At 58.7% G+C, this 22,500-nt stretch overlaps 1 protein-coding gene and 1 long non-coding RNA gene across 2 annotated transcripts in view; one reads left to right on the top strand and one right to left on the bottom strand.

The window, feature by feature from the left end:
- The window catches only part of ZBTB7B (zinc finger and BTB domain containing 7B), a 62,512-nt gene that overhangs the window by 10,884 nt on the left and 29,128 nt on the right, over positions 1-22,500 (top strand). Inside the window, exon 2 of the mRNA XM_075608121.1 lies at positions 21,859-21,974. The gene's annotated coding sequence lies outside the window, so the exon portion shown is untranslated. The remainder of the gene's footprint in view (positions 1-21,858; positions 21,975-22,500) is intronic.
- On the bottom strand, positions 2,685-5,688 carry LOC142498527 (uncharacterized). Its single transcript, XR_012802455.1, has 3 exons — positions 5,553-5,688; positions 3,735-3,949; positions 2,685-3,309 (listed from the first exon to the last, which is right to left on the bottom strand). It is a non-coding gene; the product is annotated as an uncharacterized LOC142498527 (long non-coding RNA).

Raw genomic sequence — 22,500 nt, forward strand, 5'->3', positions numbered from 1 at the left:
CGCACCCCATTTAACACTCCGGTGACGTTTTGATGCGGTTTTTGTTTGTTTGCCCAAGCGGCAGGTCTCCTAAAACCTCCATGGGGGCATCCATCTTAAACGTGACCTGCAGTAAATACAGATGTGATGTATTTATACCACGTGCACATTTCTTAACCCTTACTGTGCCAGACGCAAGCAGTGCTGTGTGATGCAGTAAGACGGGGGAGTGTCTCAACCCCACTCCTCAAGACCCCCAACAGGTAAGGTTTTCAGGATATCCCTGCTTCAGCACAGGTGGCTCAATCATTGGCTCAGTCGAAGAATGCACCACCTGTGCTGAAGCAGGGGTATCCTGAAACCCTGACCTGCTGAGGACTGGAGTTGTGAACCGCTGCAGTAAGGGGTTAATATTGTTTTTATATGGCGTGTTTACTGGAGCCGGGGTGTAACCGTGCCACACACGGGGGACGCGTGACACGGACCCAATGACGAGGGTCACCTGGAAAATAAATGTCCCATGGTATTAGGCGGCTCCGCCCTCCTGGGGGTGACGTACCCCGGTCTTCCCGTCTGACCTCATTCCCCCTGTGCTGCGTGTCCTGATCTGCATCCATCACTCACGGGGCAGATAACCCAGCCCTTATCCACCCTGCCACCCATCCTATCAACCATTAACTCCTTCAGTGCTGACCGGGGCATTGTGCTGCTGGTCCCAAGAACTCGCAGTCCTGCTCTGTCTGCGGCGTGCGCTGCTCTTATCTACAGGCCGAAGGCTTATTATCGTGTGTGTGTGTGTGTGTGTGTGTGTGTGTGTGTGTGTGTGTGTGTGTGTGTGTGTGTGGTCGGAGCGGCTTTTGGGGATGGGAGGGGGGGTTCAGGGCTGATACCTGGGAGGGGAGAATTGGGGGGGTTCGGGGTTGATACAGGGGAGGGGAGGATTGGGGGGGGGTGTTCGGGGCTGATGGAGGGGAGGATTGGGGGCTGATACAGGGGAGGATTGGGGGGGTTTCGGCCTGATACAGGGCAGGGGAGGATGGGTTTCGTGGTTAATACAGGGGGGCGGGGGGGTTGGGGCTGATTCACGGGAGGATTGGGGGGGTTTCGGGGCTGATCCAGGGGAGGGAGGTTTGGGGCTGAATGGAGGGGAGGATTGGGGGCTGATACAGGGGAGGGGAGGACTGGGGGGGTTTCGGCCTGATACAGGGCAGGGGAGGATGGGTTTCGTGGTTGATACAGGGGGGCGGGGGGGGTTGGGGCTGATACACGGGAGGATTGGGGGGATTTCGGGGCTGATCCAGGGGAGGGAGGATTGGGGGGCGGTTTGGGGCTGATGGAGGGGAGGATTGGGGGGGTTTGGGGCTGATACAAGGGAGAGGAGGATTGGAGGGGTTTGGGGCTGATACAGGGGAGGGGGGATTGGGGGGGTTTGGGGCTGATACAGGGGAGGGGGGATTGGGGGGGTTTGGGGCTGATACAGGGGAGGGGAGGATTGGGGGGGTTTGGGGCTGATGGAGGGGAGGATTGGGGGGGTTTGGGGCTGATACAGGGGAGGGGAGGATTGGAGGGGTTTGGGGCTGATACAGGGGAGGGGGGATTGGGGGGGTTTGGGGCTGATACAGGGGAGGGGGGATTGGGGGCGGTTTGGGGCTGATACAGGGGAGGGTTTCGGGTCAGGTACAGGGGAGGATTGGGGTGGGGGTTCAGGGCTGATACAGGGGAGGATTGGGGGGTGGGTTTCGGGGCTCATACAGGGGATGGGAGGATTGGGGGGGCGGGTTTTGGGGCTCATACAGGGGATGGGAGGATTGGGGTGGGGGTTCAGGGCTGATACAGGGGTGGATTGGGGGGGCGGGTTTCGGGGCTCATACAGGGGATGGGAGGATTGGGGGGGCGGGTTTCGGGTCTCATACAGGGGATGGGAGGATTGGGGGGGCGGGTTTCAGGCTAATTGTTGAACCAATAATCCCAGGGAGGGCTGGGTGCCCACCTGGCCTGTTTATCAGCGTGGCCCTGCAGGGATGTCTCTGTATCACACAGAACCTGTCTGTTTAGTGTCGGGCGCGGCCTGAGCCCTTTTAGGTTTTTTTTTTTAAACAGTGGGTGGAGCTCAGTTTTATATTCCCCTGACGCCGTCTCACCTGCTTAACCCTTTCCCTGCCAAGTGAGGGGGCAGCGGTGTGTAGGGAGGGGTATAACGGCAGTGAGGAGGCAGCAGGGTGTGGGGTGTATAGGGAGGGGTATAACAGGGCAGTGTAACAGGGCAGTGAGGAAAGCAGCAGGGTGTTGGGGTGTATAGGGAGGGTATAACAGGGCAGTGAGGAGGCAGCAGGGTGTGGGGTGTATAGGGAGGGTATAACAGGGCAGTGAGGAGGCAGCAGGGTGTGGGGTGTATAGGGAGGGGTATAACAGGGCAGTGAGGGGGCAGCAGGGTGTTGGGGTGTATAGGGAGGGGTATAACAGGGCAGTGAGGAGGCAGCAGGGTGTGGGGTGTATAGGGAGGGGTATAACGGCAGTGAGGAGGCAGCAGGGTGTTGGGGTGTATAGGGAGGGGTATAACAGGGCAGTGAGGAGGCAGCAGGGTGTTGGGGTGTATAGGGAGGGGTATAACAGGGCAGTGAGGAGGCAGCAGGGTGTTGGGGTGTATAGGGAGGGGTATAACAGGGCAGTGAGAAGGCAGCAGGATGTTGGGGTGTATAGGGAGGGGTATAACAGGGCAGTGAGGGGGCAGCAGGATGTTGGGGTGTATGGCAGGGTGTCGGGGTGTATAGCAGGGGAGCGTGGTGGGGGGGGGGGGTGAGAAAGCAGGGTGTATAGGGTAGGCAGCCTGTTGGACGCTGTGTTTATAAGGCCGCTGTGTGTATGGAAGTGAGTGCTGCGCGTTTGGTACAGGTGAGGCATTACATGGGGTCCCGGTAATCCTGGTGTACGCCCTGTCAGGACGCCCTGTCAGGACGCCGGGTGAGACCGTCTGCTCACGTTGCATGGGAGGGAGGCGACGCCTTCCTGCAGGTGAATTCACCCGCACTGCCAGGTGGGGACATGTTATTCCGACTTCTCTCACGCAGACTTTATCTCCCGTCCGTCACCGGGCCTCGGCCTTTCTAACCCTCCCCGTCCTCTCCGGGGGACGGTCACATGTCTAACGGGGGCTCGGGTGGGATCTTAAAATGTCAGCCGGTGGAATCGTTACCAGTGCGATCCCCTCTCTCCTTAATTACACACCGCGTGGCCGCAGGGTCCGGGCCCGATCTCGCGGGTAGTAGAAAGTTGCAACGTGTGGCGGTTCCGTTTGCGACCCGCGATCACGGCGTAGCTGTAGGGATTCACCTGTAATAGTACGAAGACGTTGACTCGGTGAGCGCTTTTCATTTGATCGCCACTCGGAGGCACCTGGGAATGTTAATCTCTTCCTATCTAGAGGTCTGGGACAATCTCCTTTACTGTAGGAGTAGTGGTGTCATGGAACAGCGCCCCAGAGTAGCTGGTCGGGATTAATACTTTTAAAGCAGTTTGGGATATAAATGTGGGAATAAGACATTACATGGGGAAGGAGGCTGGTGGTCTGCGTGCCCCCCCCCCCCCCCCCCCCCCCCCCCCCCACGTTACCAGCCCTCTTATCTTGCAGCTCTTGTTTGCTCAGTGCTTGGCAGAGCTGACACTCAGTAACTGCTTTGTTTTGTTTTGGTTTCCCCTCCCAGCAGAGAGAGCACTCGCCCCTGTAACCCCTGCAGTGCCTTCTTGTAGTCCCCCACCTGTTAGCCAAGGGTTTAAATCACGTTGACATCCCCCACACGTCACAGTAAGGAATCTGCGCTGAAAGAAAACCCAGTGCTATGGGGTAACACGTCTTCCGGAGTGCCTGCACAACGGTGCGTGGGCGCTGTATCCCAGGGGCAGGTTTGCATCTCGTCCTCCATTGGCTAAATGTCTCCGACATTCGTGTTATAATCTGGTTTGAGCACAGCGGCTGCAAATAATACGAATACGAAAAGGGATGAAACAGCTGTCCCTAAATGGATTTCTGGCTCTGTATTTCCCTGACCCAGGCTCGGATTTACAAGCTGATTTGATGTAAGAGGCTTAAGTTTTTGGGTAAAGCACAGTGAGGGGGTTAAGTTTCAGCCCCCCCCTCCCCCCTCTGTCTCACTTCAGCTCTCTCTTCCCCCCCCTCCCCCCCGCGAGACCCCTCTTTAGTAACACGAAGCAGTTTGCGGTTTTGCCCAAAGCTCCAATAAGACTTCTTGCTTTGACTCGAAACCAAGATTGCGACACCCACCTAACGAGAAGAAGAGGAGGCTGTGGTGTCTGCCGTGTGATCCCGTTAAAGTCCCCCCTCTGGGTGGGGGGGGGTAATGGTTCAGTTTCTCTAACATGTGATTTCAGGGTCTGAGTCAGGACTCCGAGCTGATAAACTCCCATCCACACCCACCCGCACCCATAATCCTGTCCTCACCCCCCCCCCCCCCCCATGGCCTCCCTCCCTCTGCGCCCTGCCTTATCTGCGGTAACTTGGCCTCCTGTGAGGGGGGGGGCTGCACCTCTCCCCTTTATAATAAAACCTCCTGAAAGGGGGGGGCTGCACTTCTCCCCTTTATAATAAGGCCTGTAAGGGGGGGGGGGGGGGGCTGCACTTCTCCCCTTTATAATAAGCCTCCTGTAAGGGGGGGGCTGCACTTCTCCCCTTTATAATAAGCCTCCTGTAAGGGGGGGGCTGCACTTCTCCCCTTTATAATAAGCCTCCTGTAAGGGGGGGGGGGGGCTGCACTTCTCCCCTTTATAATAAGCCTCCTGTAAGGGGGGCGGGGGCTGCACTTCTCCCCTTTATAATAAGACCTGTAAGGGGGGGGCTGCACTTCTCCCCTTTATAATAAGACCTGTAAGGGGGGGGGGGGGCTGCACTTCTCCCCTTTATAATAAGACCTGTAAGGGGGGGGGGGGGCTGCACTTCTCCCCTTTATAATAAGACCTGTAAGGGGGCGGGGGCTGCACTTCTCCCCTTTATAATAAGACCTGTAAGGGGGGGGGCTGCACTTCTCCCCTTTATAATAAGACCTGTAAGGGGGGGGGGCTGCACTTCTCCCCTTTATAATAAGACCTGTAAGGGGGGGGGGCTGCACTTCTCCCCTTTATAATAAGACCTGTAAGGGGGGGGGCTGCACTTCTCCCCTTTATAATAAGACCTGTAAGGGGGGGAGGGGCTGCACTTCTCCCCTTTATAATAAGGCCTGTAAGGGGGGGGGCTGCACTTCTCCCCTTTATAATAAGGCCTGTAAGGGGGGGCTGCACTTCTCCCCTTTATAATAAGGCCTGTAAGGGGGGGGGCTGCACTTCTCCCCTTTATAATAAGGCCTGTAAGGGGGGGGGGGGGGCTGCACTTCTCCCCTTTATAATAAGGCCTGTAAGGGGGGGGGCTGCACTTCTCCCCTTTATAATAAGACCTGTAAGGGGGGGGGCTGCACTTCTCCCCTTTATAATAAGGCCTGTAAGGGGGGGGGCTGCACTTCTCCCCTTTATAATAAGGCCTGTAAGGGGGGGGGGGGGGCTGCACTTCTCCGTACGAACATATTTACCTTTTCATTCGGTTTCCTTTGAAGCTGTGACGCTCCCGCCCACAAATACTTGAATGGTAAGTTCTATTCTTGCTCTGCAGTGCACACGGCGCTGTACCGATCGCGGGTGCGAGCGGCGCTGTACCGGTCGCGCAGTGCTTGCACTCTGAGATAAAAGGATTTGGAGACGGACGTGCGACAGGAATGCACACTTCTCCATATTGTGCACAAACAGAAAGGGGAGACGTCTTTATATAACATTCACGTCCTTTACTTGCTGTGTGTAAATAAGCAAATAAAATAGTGGTACTTCACACCATTATATATGCATCACGCTGCTCTGCAGGCCCCTCTGGCAGTGAAAGGGTGGAGACGGGGATGGGTCATACGGTCTCTCAGTAGAGGGACCCCTTATATAAGCTTTACCCGTCCCACGTTCTGTGCAGCTGCTGAATCGGGCCTATACGTCCTCGTGGTGACACGCACACTGCCCTGGTATACAGCTGTCCCAAGGGGCATATCCCATGCTGTCACCGGCCCACGATGTCACCGGCCCACGCTGTCACCGTCCCACCAGGAAGTTCTGAGGGTCACATTTCCTTTTTTTAAATGTTTTTTTTCCAACTAGCCAAATTGCCTGTCTGCCCCCGCCTGCTTGTCTGCCCCCGCCTGCCTGTCTGCCCCCGCCTGCCTGTCTGCCCCCGCCTGCTTGTCTGCCCCCGCCTGCCTGTCTGCCCCCGCCTGCCTGTCTGCCCCGCCTGCCTGTCTGCCCCCGCCTGCTTGTCTGCCCCCGCCTGCCTGTCTGCCCCCGCCTGCCTGTCTGCCCCCGCCGTGCCGTGTCTGCCCCCGCCTGCCTGTCTGCCCCCGCCTGCTTGTCTGCCCCCGCCTGCCTGTCTGCCCCCGCCTGCCTGTCTGCCCCCGCCTGCCTGTCTGCCCCCGCCTGCCTGTCTGCCCCCGCCTGCTTGTCTGCCCCCGCCTGCCTGTCTGCCCCCGCCTGCCTGTCTGCCCCCGCCTGCTTGTCTGCCCCCGCCTGCTTGTCTGCCCCCGCCTGCCTGTCTGCCCCCGCCTGCTTGTCTGCCCCTGTCTGTCTGCCCGCCTGTCTGTCTGCCCCCCTCCCCCGTGCCTGTCTGCCCCCTGCCCATCTGCCTGTCTGCCCCGCTCTCCCCCGTGTGTTTCCCCCCCCCCTCTTGCTGCTCTCCCCGTGTCCCCCCCCCTCTTGCTGCTCTCCCCCGTGTGTTCCCCCTCTCTCGCTTCTCTCCCCCGTGTGTTCCCCCCTCTCGTTGCTCTCCCCCGTGTGTTCCCCCCTCTCGCTGCTCTCCCCGTGTGTTCCCCCCCTCTCGCTGCTCTCCCCGTGTGTTCCCCCCCTCTCGCTGCTCTCCCCGTGTGTTCCCCCCTCTCGCTGCTCTCCCCCGTGTGTTCCCCCCTCTCGCTGCTCTCCCCCGTGTGTTTCCCCCCTCTCGCTGCTCTCCCCCGTGTGTTTCCCCCCCTCTTGCTGCTCTCCCCCGTGTGTTCCCCCCCTCTTGCTGCTCTCCCCCGTGTGTTCCCCCCCCTCTTGCTGCTCTCCCCCGTGTGTTCCCCCCCCTCTTGCTGCTCTCCCCTGTGTGTTCCCACCCCCCTCTCGCTGCTCTCCCCGTGTGTTCCCACCCCCCTTTCGCTGCTCTCCCCCGTGTGTTCCCACCCCCCTTTCGCTGCTCTCCCCCTTGTGTTCCCACCCCCCTCTCGCTGCTCTCCTCCGTGTGTTCCCTCCCCCCCTTTCGCTGCTCTCCCCCGTGTGTTCCCCCCCCTCTCGCTGCTCTCCCCCGTGTGTTCCCACCCCCCTCTCGCTGCTCTCCCCCGTGTGTTCCCTCCCCCCCTCTCGCTGCTCTCCTCCGTGTGTTCCCTCCCCCCCTTTCGCTGCTCTCCCCCGTGTGTTCCCCCCCCTCTCGCTGCTCTCCCCCGTGTGTTCCCACCCCCTTTCGCTGCCTCACCTCTTTGTCTTCTGTGGGTAAACACAAGCCTTCTTGTGGGTCCCTGCCAGCGTAGGGGGGAGGGGGGAGGGGGCGCTCTGTGCCAGGATCCGGGTACTCTTTGCCAAAAGGGCGTTCTGTGTACTCAGTCTACCTGTCCCCCCCTAACCTTCTCCCAGGGGTCCTCCCCAACTCTCTTGTATGGGTGGTCTCACCCACTTCACCCTGTGCCCCCATGCAGGTCTTTATTTCCCGGGTTTTACCGATTTATGTCTTTCTCTTTGATTTCTGTTCTTGTTTCTTTTCCATGGCTGTGTCCGGCCGGCGGGCAGGAGATGCGTCGGTGCCGTGTCCGGCCGGCGGGAGATGCGTCGGTGTCCGGCCGGCAGGAGATGCGTCGGTGCCGTGTCCGGCCGGCGGGCAGGAGATGCGTCGGTGCCGTGTCCGGCCGGCAGGAGATGCGTCGGTGCCGTGTCCGGCCGGCGGGCAGGAGATGCGTCGGTGCCGTGTCCGGCCGGCAGGAGATGCGTCGGTGCCGTGTCCGGCCGGCAGGAGATGCGTCTGTGCCGTGTCCGGCCGGCAGGAGATGCGTCTGTGCCGTGTCCGGCCGGCAGGAGATGCGTCGGTGCCGTGTCCGGCCGGCAGGAGATGCGTCTGTGCCGTGTCCGGCCGGCAGGAGATGCGTCTGTGCCGTGTCCGGCCGGCAGGAGATGCGTCGGTGCCGTGTCCGGCCGGCAGGAGATGCGTCTGTGCCGTGTCCGGCCGGCAGGAGATGCGTCTGTGCCGTGTCCGGCCGGCAGGAGATGCGTCGGTGCCGTGTCCGGCCGGCAGGAGATGCGTCGGTGCCGTGTCCGGCCGGCAGGAGATGCGTCGGTGCCGTGTCCGGCCGGCAGGAGATGCGTCTGTGCCGTGTCCGGCCGGCAGGAGATGCGTCTGTGCCGTGTCCGGCCGGCAGGAGATGCGTCGGTGCCGTGTCCGGCCGGCAGGAGATGCGTCTGTGCCGTGTCCGGCCGGCAGGAGATGCGTCTGTGCCGTGTCCGGCCGGCAGGAGATGCGTCGGTGCCGTGTCCGGCCGGCAGGAGATGCGTCGGTGCCGTGTCCGGCCGGCAGGAGATGCGTCGGTGCTGGATAGGGCGGGCAGGAGATGCGTCGGTGCCGTGTCCGACCGGCTGGCAGGAGATGCGTCGGTGCCGTGTCCGGCCGGCAGGAGATGCGTCGGTGCTGGATAGGGCGGGCAGGAGATGCGTCGGTGCCGTGTCCGACCGGCTGGCAGGAGATGCGTCGGTGCCGTGTCCGGCCGGCCGGCAGGAGATGCGTCGGTGCTGGATAGGGCGGGCAGGAGATGCGTCGGTGCCGTGTCCGGCCAGCAGGAGATGTACGGGATACGCTGGAAGGAGATATGTCGTGCCGGATACGGCCGGGTTGCACTGTGTCTGTGCGGGATAGGGCTGGAAGGAGATGTGTCGTGCCGGATACGGTCAGGAGGAGGTGTATCGTGCCGGATACGGCTGGGTGGCGCTGTGTCAGTGCCGGATGTGGCCCGGAGGCGGTGTGTCGGTGCCGGATACGGCCGGGAGGAGATGTATAGGTGCCGGATACGGCCGGAAGGCGGTGTGTCGGTGCCGGATACGGCCGGGAGGCGGTGTGTCGGTGCCGGATACGGCCGGGAGGCGGTGTGTCGGTGCCGGATACGGCCGGGAGGCGGTGTTTCGGTGCCGGATACGGCCGGGAGGCGGTGTGTCGGTGCCGGATACGGCCGGGAGGCGGTGTGTCGGTGCCGGATACGGCCGGGAGGCGGTGTGTCGGTGCCGGATACGGCCGGGAGGCGGTGTGTCGGTGCCGGATACGGCCGGGAGGCGGTGTGTCGGTGCCGGATACGGCCGGGAGGCGGTGTGTCGGTGCCGGATACGGCCGGGAGTCGGTGTGTCGGTGCCGGATACGGCCGGGAGGCGGTGTGTCGGTGCCGGATACGGCCGGGAGGCGGTGTGTCGTGCCGGATACGGCCGGGAGGAGATGTACACGGCTGGGAGGATGGTGACGAGACCCCCGCTGTCTGACACAAGGTTGCACTAGAAAGGGAGCGGTCAGCCAGTTAGACCAAAGTCCTTCTGCCCCGGCCATAAAAACACCAGTTCCGCCCATCGAGGGGGGGGGGGGGTGTCGCTCGTAACTCGCCGGAGCAAACACCTTTGTTGTATTTCTTTCTCAGCGTGGGCTGTGTACACGTGGCTGTGCACTCCGTGGCCTTGTCTAATGATAAAAAACACGGAGATTTCTGTTTTATTTATGTTTTGAAGCTCAAACCTGTCTCTGTCTGGTCTCCCCTGGCCATAGTAACGCGGTGACCTTTGTGTCTCCTCTGGCCATAGTAACGCGTGACCCTTGTGTCTCCCCTGGTCGTAGTAACGCGGTGACGCTTGTGTCTCCCCTGGCCATAGTAACGCGGTGACCCTTGTGTCTCCCCTGGCCGTAGTAACGCGTTGACCCTTGTGTCTCCCCTGGCCGTAGTAACGCGTTGACCCTTGTGTCTCCCCTGGTCGTAGTAACGCGGTGACCCTTGTGTCTCCCCTGGCCGTAGTAGCGCGGTGACCCTTGTGTCTCCCCTGGCCGTAGTAACGCGGTGACCCTTGTGTCTCCCCTGGTCGTAGTAACGCGGTGACCCTTGTGTCTCCCCTGGCCGTAGTAACGCAGTGACCCTTGTGTCTCCCCTGGCCGTAGTAACGCTGTGACCCTTGTGTCTCCCCTGGCCGTAGTAAACTGGTGACCCTTGTGTCTCCCCTGGCCATAGTAAACCGGTGACCCTTGTGTCTCCCCTGGTCGTAGTAACGTGGTGACCCTTGTGTCTCCCCTGGCCGTAGTAACGCGGTGACCCTTGGGTCTCCCCTGGCCGTAGTAACGCGGTGACCCTTGTGTCTCCCCTGGCCGTAGTAACGCTGTGACCCTTGTGTCTCCCCTGGCCATAGTAACGCGGTGACCCTTGTGTCTCCCCTGGTCGTAGTAACGCGGTGACCCTTGGGTCTCCCCTGGCCGTAGTAACGCGGTGACCCTTGGGTCTCCCCTGGCCGTAGTAACGCGGTGACGCTTGGGTCTCCCCTGGCCGTAGTAACGCGGTGACCCTTGGGTCTCCCCTGGCCGTAGTAACGTGGCCATAGTAACGCGGTGACCATTTTGTCTCCCCTGGCCGTAGTAACGCGGTGACCCTTGTGTCTCCCCTGGCCGTAGTAACGCGGTGACCCTTGTGCCTCCCCTGACCGTAGTAACGCGGTGACCCTTGTGCCTCCCCTGGCCGTAGTAACGCGGTGACCCTTGTGTCTCCCCTGGCCGTATTAACGCGGTGACCCTTGTGTCTCCTCTGGCCGTAGTAACGCGGTGACCCTTGTGCCTCCCCTGGCCGTAGTAACGCGGTGACCCTTGTGCCTCCCCTGGCCGTAGTAACGCGGTGACCCTTGTGTCTCCCCTGGCCGTAGTAACGCGGTGACCCTGTGTCTCCCCTGGCCGTAGTAACGCGGTGACCCTTGTGCCTCCCCTGACCGTAGTAACGCGGTGACCCTTGTGTCTCCCCTGGCCGTAGTAACGTGGTGACCCTTGGGTCTCCCCTAACCGTAGTAACGCGGTGAGACCTGCGCTGAAGTCCTACTTCAATCTAGTTTTGTTTCCCGACAGTCGCACTGACGAACATAGGAATTTGAACCTGTCCATCACTTCAAATGCCGGGGTCATAACACGAAGGGGCTCCTTTAATGCTGGGGTGGGCAACTCCAGTCCTCAAGGGCCACCAACAGGTCATGTTTTCAGGATATCCCTGCTTCAGCACAGGTGTATTAGTGAAGACTGAACCACCGGTGCTGAAGCATGGATATCCTAAGAACCTGTCCTGTTGGTGGCCCTTGAGAACTGGAGTTGCCTGCCCCTGTTCTAATGCATCAGGTTGTCACAGACCTGTTGCACTGCTGCACCAATTACTGATGTATCCAGGACATTGGTCTGAAAAGTAATGTTGGATAACATCAAACAAATACTTTGTCGCGTTGGGGATTGAGTACCGGGCGATTCTTGGCTGCGGCTATAGCCTGCTCTCGACAGCGTGTTGGCAGGGAGGAGGTTAAACCTTGTACACGGCAACACCTGACCTTCACGGCTCTTCTGTTTGGGGTGTATCCAGGTGGATGGGATCCAGGACCAGTTGCACACACCTGCTCCCACTTGGCACTGCCCACCTTGCATTCATCGTCGCTACGCGGGCATCTTAACAGCTCCCAAACTGGAAGGCGTGGAATGGAAGGTGTGGTCGGAATCCGTGGAAACTGGTGGGACAGGAACGCTCTTCCTTGCCCTGTGCTGTTGGAGCGTAGCATCGTCCTCATGGAGGTGGAGCTTTCTGGGGAGATAATTTTAGGGATTTTCCCCTGGCATCCAGGATGTGTTATTCTGGATCGAAACTGAAGTTTGCAGCGCAGTGAAGATAGACCGGGGACGCTGGCGAGGTTCTGACACTTGTCATCATTGGGTTTAAAGTGTTTGTAGACCCCCTTCTGTCTTGGTGTCAAACTGCAATGGGATGGAGAGGCTCAGTGAGCCATACTTGTGTCACTGTTACAGAGCAGAGTAACGCGTGGGGGTCACTGTTACAGAGCAGAGGAACGCGTGGGGGTCACTGTTACAGGGCAGAGGAACGCGTGGGGGTCACTGTTACAGGGCAGAGGAACGCGTGGGGGTCACTGTTACAGGGCAGAGGAACGCGTGGGGGTCACTGTTACAGGGCAGAGGAACGCGTGGGGGTCACTGTTACAGAGCAGAGGAATGCGTGGGGGTCACTGTTACAGAGCAGAGGAACGTGTGGGGGTCACTGTTACAGAGCAGAGGAACGCGTGGGGGTCAATGTTACAGAGCAGAGGAACGCGTGGGGGTCACTGTTACAGAGCAGAGGAACGCGTGGGGGTCACTGTTACAGGGCAGAGGAACGCGTGGGGGTCACTGTTACAGAGCAGAGGAATGCGTGGGGGTCACTGTTACAGAGCAGAGGAACGCGTGGGGGTCACTGTTACAGAGCAGAGGAACGCGTGGGGGTCACTGTTACAGAGCAGAGGAACGTGTGGGGGTCACGGTTGCATAGCAGAGGAACGCGTGGGGTGGGTCACGGTTGCATAGCAGTGGAACGCGTGGGGGGTCACGGTTGCATAGCAGAGGAATGTGTGGGGGGTCACGGTTGCAGAGGAACACGTGGGGGTCACTGTTACAGAGCAGAGGAACGTGTGGGGGTCACGGTTGCATAGCAGAGGAACGCGTGGGGTGGGTCACGGTTGCATAGCAGAGGAATGCGTGGGGGTCACGGTTGCATAGCAGAGGAACGCGTGGGGGTCACGGTTGCATAGCAGGAACGTGTGGGCGTCACGGTGGCATAGCAGAGGAACGCGTGGGGGGGGTCACGGTTGCATAGCAGAGGAATGTGTGGGAGGGCACGGTTGCAGAGGAATGTGTGGGGGTCACAATCATCCAGCAGTGAGGGGCACAGAAACCATGGGCTGTATGTTCCTTGTGCCCCTTGTCACCATAAAATGGGAGGCCTGTCACTATCACACATTTCAGGGGGCCACATGTCTACTCTTATCACTGTCACCTTGTGACGGGCGTCAGACTCCGTGACCTATATCTCTTTGTCACTGTCACATGTATAAGTGACAGGCAGACATAAGTGATTGCATATAAATAGTGTGAGTCTCTGTGACGTGTTCTGCTGGTTACGAGCTTCAGTAATGATTCAATTGACACCTTATTCCACGTGCCACAGAAACACAGGCTTTTACAGCAGATAATACCCACGTGGCCCGTGGCTGCCCATTCTCTGGGCTGCTGTAACACCTCGCACCCTATTAGATTCGTGGTGATTTCTTCAGTATTGAGGATTTATGTCGATCCCAAGCATGTTGGTATTCTCTTACTGTATTACCCTACCACCTCTGTTGGGACGCTATTCTGTGAGACCACCACTCTTTCTATGAACAAATACGTCCTCACATTTCCCCGTAGCTGCAGCTTGACAGAACGACCTCTTGTTCTGTCTCTGCGATATGCTTCCCTCCTGCACCTTGTAGAAAGCCTTTTTGATGCATTTGAAAGCTCAGTCATATTGACCCCTCCTGTCTCTTCTCCAAACTGCCCCATCTCCGCTATTCTTTCCTGGTCATTTCTATGCTGTAGATAATCTCCAGAACGGAACACAGAACCCAAGGCGAGTTCTCCCCGCTGATCTATAGAGTGGCATCACCCAGCTTTTCCTCCTCCTGCGAATACCTCTCCCTATACACCCCAACATCCTGCTGCGAATACCTCTCCCTATACACCCCAACATTCCGCTGCTAATACCTCTCCCTATACACCCCAACATTCCGCTGCTAATACCTCTCCCTATACACCCCAACATCCTGCTGCGAATACCTCTCCCTATACACCCCAACATCCTGCTGCGAATACCTCTCCCTATACACCCCAACATCCCGCTGCTAATACCTCTCCCTATACACCCTTACATCCTGCTGCGAATACCTCTCTCTATACACCCCAACATCCCGCTGCTAATACCTCTCCCTATACACCCCAACATCCTGCTGCGAATACCTCTCCCTATACACCCCAACATCCCGCTGCTAATACCTCTCCCTATACACCCCAACATCCCGCTGCTAATACTTCTCCCTATACACCCTAACATCCCGCTGCTAATACCTCTCCCTATACACCCTAACATCCCGCTGCTAATACCTTTCCCTATACACCCTAACGTACTGCTGCTAATACCTCTCCCTATACACCCCAACATCCCGCTGCTAATACCTCTCCCTATATACCCTAACATCCCGCTGCTAATACCTCTCCCTATACACCCTAACATCCCGCTGCTAATACCTCTCCCTATATACCCTAACATCCCACTGCTAATACCTCTCCCTATACACCCCAACATCCTGCTGCGAATACCTCTCCCTATACACCCCAACATCCCGCTGCTAATACCTCTCCCTATACACCCTAACATACTTCTGCTAATACCTCTCCCTATACACCCTAACATCCTGCTGCTAATACCTCTCCCTATATACCCTAACATCCTGCTGCTAATACCTCTCCCTATATACCCTAACATACTGCTGCTAATACCTCTCCCTATACACCCTAACATACTGCTGCTAATACCTCTCCCTATACTCCCCAGTATCCTGCTGCTAATACCTCCCGCTATATACCCTGCTGCTAATACCTCTCCCTATACACCCCAACATCCTGCTGCTAATACATTTCCCTATACACCCTAACATCCTGCTGCTAATACCTTTCCCTATACACCCCAACATCCCGCTGCTAATACCTCTCCCTATACACCCTAACATCCTGCTGCTAATACCTCTCCCTATACACCCCAACATCCTGCTGCTAATACCTCTCCCTATACACCCCAACATCCCGCTGCTAATACCTCTCCCTATATACCCTAACATCCCACTGCTAATACCTCTCCCTATACACCCCAACATCCCGCTGCTAATACCTCTCCCTATACACCCCAACATCCTGCTGCGAATACCTCTCCCTATACACCCCAACATCCCGCTGCTAATACCTCTCCCTATACACCCCAACATTCCGCTGCTAATACTTCTCCCTATACACCCCAACATCCCACTGCTAATACCTCTCCCTATACACCCCAACATCTCGCTGCTAATACCTCTCCCTATACACCCTAACATCCCGCTGCTAATACCTCTCCCTATACACCCCAACATCCCGCTGCTAATACCTTTCCCTATACACCCTAACGTACTGCTGCTAATACCTCTCCCTATACACCCCAACATCCCGCTGCTAATACCTCTCCCTATATACCCTAACATCCCGCTGCTAATACCTCTCCCTATATACCCTAACATCCCGCTGCTAATACCTCTCCCTATACACCCTAACATCCCGCTGCTAATACCTCTCCCTATATACCCTAACATCCCACTGCTAATACCTCTCCCTATACACCCCAACATCCTGCTGCGAATACCTCTCCCTATACACCCCAACATCCCGCTGCTAATACCTCTCCCTATACACCCTAACATACTTCTGCTAATACCTCTCCCTATACACCCTAACATCCCGCTGCTAATACCTTTCCCTATACACCCTAACGTACTGCTGCTAATACCTCTCCCTATACACCCCAACATCCCGCTGCTAATACCTCTCCCTATATACCCTAACATCCCGCTGCTAATACCTCTCCCTATATACCCTAACATCCCGCTGCTAATACCTCTCCCTATACACCCTAACATCCCGCTGCTAATACCTCTCCCTATATACCCTAACATCCCACTGCTAATACCTCTCCCTATACACCCCAACATCCTGCTGCGAATACCTCTCCCTATACACCCCAACATCCCGCTGCTAATACCTCTCCCTATACACCCTAACATACTTCTGCTAATACCTCTCCCTATACACCCTAACATCCCGCTGCTAATACCTCTCCCTATGCACCCTAACACCCCGCTGCTAATACCTCTCCCTATACACCCCAACATCCTGCTGCGAATACCTCTCCCTATACACCCTAACACCCCGCAGCTAATACCTCTCCCTATACACCCCAACATCTCGCTGCTAATACCTCTCCCTATACACCCCAACATCCCGCTGCTAATACCTCTCCCTATACACCCTAACACCCCGCAGCTAATACCTCTCCCTATACACCCCAACATCTTGCTGCTAATACCTCTCCCTATACACCCCAACATCCCGCTGCTAATACCTCTCCCTATACACCCTAACACCCCGCAGCTAATACCTCTCCCTATACACCCTAACACCCCGCAGCTAATACCTCTCCCTATACACCCTAACACCCCGCAGCTAATACCTCTCCCTATACACCCCAACATCCCGCTGCTAATACCTCTCCCTATACACCCCAACATCCCGCTGCTAATACCTCTCCCTATACACCCTACCATCCCGCTGCTAATACCTCTCCCTATACACCCCAACATCCCGCTGCTAATACCTCTCCCTATACACCCTAACATACTGCTGCTAATACCTCTCCCTATGCTGGGTGCGGAGCCGCAGGTGCTGAGTCGCGATGGTCCCGCTAAGTGCGGAGCCTGTGAGCTTTGTCACGGTACAATAACGGACACGGACGTGACACAGGTTTGCCAGCGTACCGATACGTTGAGGCTTGTGCAATAACTGTTCCAGTCTTTGGAAGACCGGTGGGGGCCTCTCTTTCTATTTTTGACCAATAAAGATATTATCGAGCCCCGGCACCAGGACTGATCCCTGAGGCACTTCTGTGGTTACTTACCCCTCCTCTGAATGTTCTCCCTTTACCGCAATTCTCTGTCGCCGATCCTTCAACAATGTCTTCTCCATTCTACCCCCATGGAGTCCAGTCCCAAGCACTGCAGCGTATGAATCGTCTTCTATGTGGGGCAGGGTCACTGGCCTTACTGCCCCACTCCCCATCACCGTGTGGCCACGCTGTGAGAGTGACGGGGAGTGGGGCAGGGTCACTGGCCTTACTGCCCCACAACTCCCCATCACCGTGTGGCCACGCTGTGAGAGTGACGGGGAGTGGGGCAGGGTCACTGGCCTTACTGCCCCACAACTCCCCATCACCGTGTGGCCACGCTGTGAGAGTGACGGGGAGTGGGGCAGGGTCACTGGCCTTACTGCCCCACAACTCCCCATCACCGTGTGGCCACGCTGTGAGAGTGACGGGGAGTGGGGCAGGGTCACTGGCCTTACTGCCCCACTCCCCATCACCGTGTGGCCACGCTGTGAGAGTGACGGGGAGTGGGGCAGGGTCACTGGCCTTACTGCCCCACAACTCCCCATCACCGTGTGGCCACGCTGTGAGAGTGACGGGGAGTGGGGCAGGGTCACTGGCCTTACTGCCCCACAACTCCCCATCACCGGGTGGCCACGCTGTGAGAGTGACGGGGAGTGGGGCAGGGTCACTGGCCTTACTGCCCCACAACTCCCCATCACCGTGTGGCCACGCTGTGAGAGTGACGGGGAGTGGGGCAGGGTCACTGGCCTTACTGCCCCACTCCCCATCACCGTGTGGCCACGCTGTGAGAGTTACGGGGAGTGGGGCAGGGTTACTGCCCCACAACTCCCCATCACCGTGTGGCCACGCTGTGAGAGTGACGGGGAGTGGGGCAGGGTCACTGGCCTTACTGCCCCACAACTCCCCGTCACCGTGTGGCCACGCTGTGAGAGTGACGGGGAGTGGGGCAGTGTCACTGGCCTTACTGCCCCACAACTCCCCGTCACCGGGTGGCCACCCTGTGAGAGTGACGGGGAGTGGGGCAGGGTCACTGGCCTTACTGCCCCACTCCCCATCACCGGGTGGCCACGCTGTGAGAGTGACGGGGAGTGGGGCAGGGTCACTGGCCTTACTGCCCCACTCCCCATCACCGGGTGGCCACGCTGTGAGAGTGACGGGGAGTGGGGCAGGGTCACTGGCCTTACTGCCCCACTCCCCATCACCGGGTGGCCACGCTGTGAGAGTGACGGGGAGTGGGGCAGGGTCACTGGCCTTACTGCCCCACTCCCCGTCACCGTGTGGCCACGCTGTGAGAGTGACGGGGAGTGGGGCAGTGTCACTGGCCTTACTGCCCCACAACTCCCCATCACCGTGTGGCCACGCTGTGAGAGTGACGGGGAGTGGGGCAGGGTCACTGGCCTTACTGCCCCACTCCCCATCACCGTGTGGCCACGCTGTGAGAGTGACGGGGAGTGGGGCAGGGTCACTGGCCTTACTGCCCCACTCCCCATCACCGTGTGGCCACGCTGTGAGAGTGACGGGGAGTGGGGCAGTGTCACTGGCCTTACTGCCCCACAACTCCCCGTCACCGGGTGGCCACGCTGTGAGAGTGACGAGGAGTGGGGCAGGGTCACTGGCCTTACTGCCCCACTCCCCATCACCGGGTGGCCACGCTGTGAGAGTGACGGGGAGTGGGGCAGGGTCACTGGCCTTACTGCCCCACTCCCCATCACCGGGTGGCCACGCTGTGAGAGTGACGGGGAGTGGGGCAGGGTCACTGGCCTTACTGCCCCACAACTCCCCATCACCGTGTGGCCACGCTGTGAGAGTGACGGGGAGTGGGGCAGGGTCACTGGCCTTACTGCCCCACTCCCCATCACCGTGTGGCCACGCTGTGAGAGTGACGGGGAGTGGGGCAGGGTCACTGGCCTTACTGCCCCACTCCCCATCACCGTGTGGCCACGCTGTGAGAGTGACGGGGAGTGGGGCAGGGTCACTGGCCTTACTGCCCCACTCCCCATCACCGTGTGGCCACGCTGTGAGAGTGACGGGGAGTGGGGCAGGGTCACTGGCCTTACTGCCCCACTTCCCATCACCGGGTGGCCACGCTGTGAGAGTGACGGGGAGTGGGGCAGGGTCACTGGCCTTACTGCCCCACTCCCCATCACCGTGTGGCCACGCTGTGAGAGTGACGGGGAGTGGGGCAGTGTCACTGGCCTTACTGCCCCACAACTCCCCGTCACCGGGTGGCCACGCTGTGAGAGTGACGAGGAGTGGGGCAGGGTCACTGGCCTTACTGCCCCACTCCCCATCACCGTGTGGCCACGCTGTGAGAGTGACGGGGAGTGGGGCAGGGTCACTGGCCTTACTGCCCCACTCCCCATCACCGGGTGGCCACGCTGTGAGAGTGACGGGGAGTGGGGCAGGGTCACTGGCCTTACTGCCCCACTCCCCATCACCGGGTGGCCACGCTGTGAGAGTGACGGGGAGTGGGGCAGGGTCACTGGCCTTACTGCCCCACAACTCCCCATCACCGTGTGGCCACGCTGTGAGAGTGACGGGGAGTGGGGCAGGGTCACTGGCCTTACTGCCCCACTCCCCATCACCGTGTGGCCACGCTGTGAGAGTGACGGGGAGTGGGGCAGGGTCACTGGCCTTACTGCCCCACTCCCCATCACCGTGTGGCCACGCTGTGAGAGTGACGGGGAGTGGGGCAGGGTCACTGGCCTTACTGCCCCACAACTCCCCATCACCGTGTGGCCACGCTGTGAGAGTGACGGGGAGTGGGGCAGGGTCACTGGCCTTACTGCCCCACAACTCCCCATCACCGGGTGGCCACGCTGTGAGAGTGACGAGGAGTGGGGCAGGGTCACTGGCCTTACTGCCCCACTCCCCATCACCGGGTGGCCACGCTGTGAGAGTGACGGGGAGTGGGGCAGGGTCACTGGCCTTACTGCCCCACTCCCCATCACCGGGTGGCCACGCTGTGAGAGTGACGGGGAGTGGGGCAGGGTCACTGGCCTTACTGCCCCACTCCCCATCACCGGGTGGCCACGCTGTGAGAGTGACGGGGAGTGGGGCAGGGTCACTGGCCTTACTGCCCCACAACTCCCCATCACCGTGTGGCCACGCTGTGAGAGTGACGGGGAGTGGGGCAGGGTCACTGGCCTTACTGCCCCACTCCCCATCACCGTGTGGCCACGCTGTGAGAGTGACGGGGAGTGGGGCAGGGTCACTGGCCTTACTGCCCCACTCCCCATCACCGTGTGGCCACGCTGTGAGAGTGACGGGGAGTGGGGCAGGGTCACTGGCCTTACTGCCCCACTCCCCATCACCGTGTGGCCACGCTGTGAGAGTGACGGGGAGTGGGGCAGGGTCACTGGCCTTACTGCCCCACTCCCCATCACCGTGTGGCCACGCTGTGAGAGTGACGGGCTGGGTTTGTTTGACAGGATCTCCCTCCAGTAAACCCACACTGCCTGGGATCCACGTCTCCTGGGGTCCCTCGCTGACCTGTAGTTACCTGCTTCCTCCTTCCGCCTTTGTGACGTGGGACAATGCTTCCTCTTCTCCAGTAACCTGGTAATAGCTGGTCCCCTAACGGGGAGCCAGCAGCACCCCTTAAACGCCAATATCCTGTGGATGTACCCCTTGCTGTGTGAGCGGTGTCTTGTCCAGCCCCGGCATGTAACATTGTGACCGCACATCTCTGGCAACAAAGTATCGCTGTGTAATCCCAATAAATCCCGGCTATGACCAATCAGAGGGCTGCGCTTTTGGGCATGGAGCTAACTGGCCGGTTCCACCTGCCAGGACCCCACAATTATTCCGATTTTATTGCACGACCTTATTGAAACACAAAGCGCGCGCGATCCCCAGACCATCACGTAATGAAACGGTTTTTATTAAGGTGTGTGTTAGAGTAAAGCTATACAGGCCTCTCCAGCAGCCGAGGGGTTAAGCGTCGTTTCACCCCGCTAGAAACCTCAGTCGGTGATATTTTGCCCCTGGTTTGTTGCTCAGAGAGGTATCTTCGCCCCGCGTTTCTTTGGACCTGTGTAGCCCCCGTGCAGGAGCTTTGGGGAGTGTGATTACGCAGCGCTTGTTAGCAGCTCCTGGTTACACAGATTATGAGATGTATCACATCCCTGTACCTCCACCGTTTTGGTACTAGGCGGGAATCGGGGTCTGGCCAGAGAGGAACAGCTCTGGGGACCCCTTACGTCCTGAGATACAATATACCTGCATTCTGTTCTCTGCATGGATCCCCTCCGTGTCTCACACCCGGGGCCCCCCAATATACCTGCATTCTGTTCTCTGCATGGATCCCCTCCGTGTCTCACACCCGGGGCCCCCCAATATACCTGCATTCTGTTCTCTGCATGGATCCCCTCCGTGTCTCACACCCGGGGCCCCCCAATATACCTGCATTCTGTTCTCTGCATGGATCCCCTCCGTGTCTCACACCCGGGCCCCCCAATATACCTGCATTCTGTTCTCTGCATGGATCCCCTCCGTGTCTCACACCCGGGGCCCCCCAATATACCTGCATTCTGTTCTCGGCATGCATCCCCTCCGTGTCTCACACCCGGGGCCCCCCAATATACCTGCATTCTGTTCTCTGCATGGATCCCCTCCGTGTCTCACACCCGGGGTCCCCCAATATACCTGCATTCTGTTCTCTGCATTGATACGTGGATCCCCCCTGTGTCTCACACCCGGGCCCCCCCTCTTCTCTTTGTTCTGCTTGGGGGTTTGCAGTGGAAAGTGCAGACATTCTGCTTCGTTCCTTATCTAAACCCCGTCTGACGAACAAGAGAGGATGTTCCACCCCCTCCCTCCATTCTCCCTTCCCCTCCACCCCCTCGCCATCTCCTCTCACCCCTACTTCAAAGGGTTAAGCCCGCTTTCTCCCCTCTGCAGTTCTGGGAAGTTCGCGCGTGGGTGGCGCTTTCGGAAAAAAAACAACAAAATATATATAATCTTGTTTTTTTTTCGACGGTGGGATTCTGGGTTATTGTATTTTTATTTTTTTCCCCCCTCTCTCTGGTTTCGGCAGCGCTCTGTGAATCGCGTCCGGCGACACCGCGGGGAGGCAGAGGATCTTCTCGCTCACACCGGGGTGTCGGAGAGACGCAGAACGAGGCGCAGAGGAGGAAGAGGCTCACACCCCAGGTAAGAAGGCAGAGGGGATCTTGTTTGGTATAACCAGGCAGTGCCATGTAAAGCCGGGGAGGGGGAGCGGCAATCTCGGAAATGCAGCAATACTGTGTGTGTTGACGCAGTACCAGTCCTGTTTTGTTCTGTAACCACATCTGTTGACGGGTGTCAGTGCCTGGACCTGTATATCGAACATCTACTTCTTCGTCTTTGTTTCGGCGCATTCTTGTAGTTTTCGGCATTATATTCTGGTCACCACTGGGAGGTTTCTACAGGTTTCCAGGTAACTGTTCATCTTGCTTCTAATTCTATGGACTTTATGGATTGAGAGCCACCCCAGCAGTGCCTCCTCCTGCTGCTGTGTCCTCTGTTACTCCTCTCAGCACCCTCCCAATACTTACTGGGCTGAAGCAGGAGATTCGTATCTCTGCCAGAGAGGCCTGCAAGGATAGCACCAACAGAGAAATACACCCTGCTCTTCGGATCGCCCTTTGCACCCGCCGTGGGCGAGGGCAGGGGGTGCACCACTCCTATCAATCAA

Source organism: Ascaphus truei, chromosome 7 (assembly GCF_040206685.1).
Source record: "Ascaphus truei isolate aAscTru1 chromosome 7, aAscTru1.hap1, whole genome shotgun sequence".
NCBI lineage: Eukaryota > Metazoa > Chordata > Amphibia > Anura > Ascaphidae > Ascaphus > Ascaphus truei.